Source organism: Condylura cristata, unplaced genomic scaffold (assembly GCF_000260355.1).
Source record: "Condylura cristata isolate star-nosed mole 26May11 unplaced genomic scaffold, ConCri1.0 scaffold00015, whole genome shotgun sequence".
In the NCBI taxonomy this organism is placed as follows: Eukaryota; Metazoa; Chordata; class Mammalia; order Eulipotyphla; family Talpidae; genus Condylura; species Condylura cristata.
The window spans coordinates 21,328,792-21,332,978 of NW_004567116.1; positions in this window are offsets into that span (position 1 = coordinate 21,328,792).

The following is a 4,187-nucleotide window of genomic DNA, read 5'->3' on the forward strand; positions in this document are numbered from 1 at the left end:
TGGTGACCTTGTGTAGATGACTCTCATCCCATGCTTATAGGAGATCCCACTTCACCTATTTCAGTAGCATCTGCCAGAGTCAGAGAGGTGAACTCCTATTTTACCCACTAGTGGTACTCCGTGGCAGTTACACTGTTGCCATGACACACACTTAAGCAAATGGGAAAGAGATACACTCCAATCAAAGGCATTTTTCTAGACTGTACATTCAAATAAAGCTCATTATCCCTAAGTATCTGTTCCAGCTGAATGAAAATGACCAGTCTGAGTGAAATGTGTGAACTCACATATTCCAACAGAGAAACCAGGAACCACCATCACATTTCAAAAAATAGCCCTGGCACATCAGAAAGGACCTACCTCAGCTGCCAGCCGTGCTTCCTAGACATACACACAGCCCCAACCATAGTCACCATGCCTTGTGCTTGGGTCCAGAACCCTGGAGAGGCACCTTACGTGAATCTCCTCAATTGGCCCTCACACCCACGGACGAGGGACAGCACTCCCACTGTGGAGATGAGGACACAACGGTTCAGGCAGTTCAGTGAAGTGGCCAGAGTTCATACATAACACCTGTGATCCATGCATTCTGCATCTGGAACCAATTTACCTGAAAAAAACAAAAAATCGTAAATACAGATGCAAAGGGGGTGGGAAATTGCTACATGTCTAAAAGGATGTGGGCTTTCATCAGAAAGAAAAAGCGCATACAATGCTTTTTTTTTTTTTCGGTAGTGATGTGCTGTCAGGAGAACACTGGCTTGCTGTGAAGGGTTAACATGGAAGCTCGGCTTACACGGAACCCCTTCTGAAAGTGGGCACAACCTGATCTGCTGAAGACGTGAGGGTGAGGGTGGGTGGCTCCAGCCATGTGCCAGTTGCTCCCCATACCTGGAGACAGGGCAGCTGTCACCCTTCAACCCCATAGCTGGTTAGAAGAACTTTCTGGATTCAGTTCCAGGAATCTGGAATCAGATCCAGGATTGAGTAGACAGGCAGAGTGTTCCAGAAACACTTGCTATTCTCAAGAATGCCCAAAAGTATGCAGTTACTTTGTGTCTGAGACTGGTGAAGAAGGGAAGGGACAGCAGGACAGGTTCTGCTGGATCCACAACAGTGGCACTCAGAAAGGACCCAAGTCGCACCGTCCATCACTCCAAGTCCTAGTGAGCTGTGGTTCAGCCTCAAGGTTGTGCTCCCTACAGTCACTGCAGATAAAGAGAACTGAGCCAAAAGATGAACTCACTTTATTATCCTGGTTTCCCCTGCTTCCTAAGAAGAGCTCCTATAACTAATGGGATAGACCAGAAAGCAATCCAAGGAGCTGAGGACTGGATGTGACCATCAAATTAGTAGAGAATTTGGGAGACCGTAAAGAATGTTCTACAAGCAGGTGCATAGGGAGATTCATGGGCTTCAGCCAGACAGGAGATTCATGTGGGAGAATTCCAGTAAGAGATGATGACTCTAGGAACTGTTTAACAAAGGAAAAGACTTTCGCATTAGGCAATAATGCAGCATCCTTATTTGTGCTGAATGGCATACTGAATGCTTTGTGCTGTCTAACATACATGTCAGCCACATGCTCGGTGGAATTTTAAAGACAAGGAAAGTAACAACACACAAGCCTAATTAACTTGCCCAAGGTCACAGTTAATAAATGACAAAGTCAGAATTGAATCCACATCTATATAACCTCTCTGACCTGATTTTGTTTTCAAATCAGCATTGTTTTATTTTCTTTCATTGCTCAAATGCCACCTAACATTCTTAGTAAACTTCCTGCCACTGTGTTAACAATCTCTTTGCATTCTTAGAATAATCCTTCTCTGGCATCTTTCTCACCTTCCCCTCCTGTCACCCCCCTCTCCTGGGTTATTGAGATATAACTGGCATATACTACTCTATATTTAAGATATACAAGATGTGGAGATGAGGTATTTAACTATTACTCTATTATATATACATTATATATTTCATATTAAAAATCTACAATGAGCAGATTTCAAATATATACCATTGTTAACTGTAGTCATCATGCTGTCATTAAATCCCCAGAATTTATCTCTTATAGTTGAAAGTTTGTATTTTTGGACTAACATCTCCCCTTTCCCTTCACCCCCCCCCCACCTGGGAATCACCATTCTGGTCTCTATTTCTATAAATTCAGCTTTTTTATTGATTCAACATATGTGAGCCTATACAACATTTTTCTTTTTCTGTGTCACTTATTTCATTTAGCAAAATGCTCACCAAAGTAGATATGTCCATCTACATTGCCACAAGTACCATGGCCTACAGTCTTAACTACCAGGCCAGTGGCTCCTTATCCTGATCTATACAACCATGTTGTTTAGGAGACTTCAAAAAATACCTATTCTCAGCCCTCACCCCAAAAGGAGTTACATTAGAATCTCTTGGAGTGGGGTACAAACATCTGTATTTTTTAAAGCTCCCAGTTGGTTCTGTTGAACCAGTCAAAGTAGAATCACTGTCCTAGATTGCTCTTCCTCCAAGGAAGCATGAATCAAAGTGGTCGGAGCAATCTGGTTCTGATCTGGTGGTGAGGACTTAGGCATGGGATTCTGCCAGGGAGGCTGAGCCTGAAGAAGAGGGTCAAGTGGGCCAGCAGTGCAGGGAACAGAGCTCCACAGGCTAGCAGGTAGGCAGGTCATCACTTGTCCCCCTCCAGGCAGCCTGCTCTGAGCCAGTGACAGGCTCCCACATGTCATTTCACTACTGCGTGCCTTACTCTGCTGGACCCCAAAAGACTTCCTAAATTTCAAATAAAGAGAAGAAAACCATCCATGTTGATTGTTTGCAAGATTTTCTGTGTTTTTGTAGTGACCACTAGATTAACATTTAGCTTTGTCTTTGGCTTCTACTATTTATCTCTCCCCACCCATTCCTGGAACTACCATTCACTCAGTCCTGATTGACATTTAGTAGGAAAAAAAACCTCTACCTCTCAGGGCTTCTTCCTGGAGGCTTCTTTTAGCAGCAGGGCAGGACATGCCTGGCTTAGTCAGGCTCCCAGCTAATCAAAACCAGCAAGTGCTCTGTGTCAGCAGGCACCAGGGGGCTAATGCTCTAGGTCAGCTGCTAGAGGCTAAGTGGACAAGTGCCCCTCTTCTTCCCCAGGTTTTCAGAAAAGGAATCTGAGTCCCAGTAATCGCTAGCCTGTGGGACTAGAGGCTATTTTGGGCCTCCCCTTATCCAATGGAAAGTTAGGGGTGGTGTCATCTGAAACTGCCAGGGAGCATCCTGTTTCACCTTTATCCAGTACATGTCCCTAGAGGAAACGGAAGCAAAGTCAAGGAGACCAAAATGTGTGTGTTACAACCTCCCTTTGTTTCTATTTCTGTGTCATTTCTTTTCATCCATTCCTTCCACTTTCAGGTCCCCTTTCAGGTAGGGGATTCAGGTCTTCATGATACCTCTCTTGGGCTCAGTATCTCCAGTCTGTTACTGCATCCCAATCTCTCATGATCACAGAATGATCCCACTGAAAGTTTAAGGGAAATAATGAATGTTCAGACTCATTGTAACACATTGTACAAATAACAGCTCCCACCTACACACAAGTTTACCTACTTGGCAGGAGACAGGGATGCAGGCCTCTCACTTGGGAGGACAGGATAACATCCAGTATGTTTGCAAAAGGATACAATAGACTGAGAGGAATGTGATAGGATAGGGTATAAGATTGGGGCCCTCAAATTTGTCCTCAGAAAGAAAATAACTTAACCTACTCAGCAAATGTGGTAATCCTGACAAATGTAAAATGTAGACCTACTTATGCCCATTTCTCAGGGAACTGGGACTCAGAGAAACTGAGTAATTTGCCAGACATCACTTAGTAAACACGTGGCCGAATCTGACTGTAAATTTGAGACATGTGCTTTCCAGTGCACCATATTGACACAGATCACTTGATGTAGAGGTGGCTGATTGGCTGGGCTGATGGACGGACAGATGGTTGGCCAGAGAGGTGGATGGGATGGATGGATGGATGGATGGATGGATGGATGGATGGATGGATGGATGGATGGATGGATGGATGGATGGATGGATGGATGGCGTGAGCATGATTTCATTTTATTTAATCTGTTGAAGGTATCTCCATTGCTGACAGAGCATAAATCATTCAGATTGGCATTCCTAGCCTTCTGAGATGTGATTTTCTA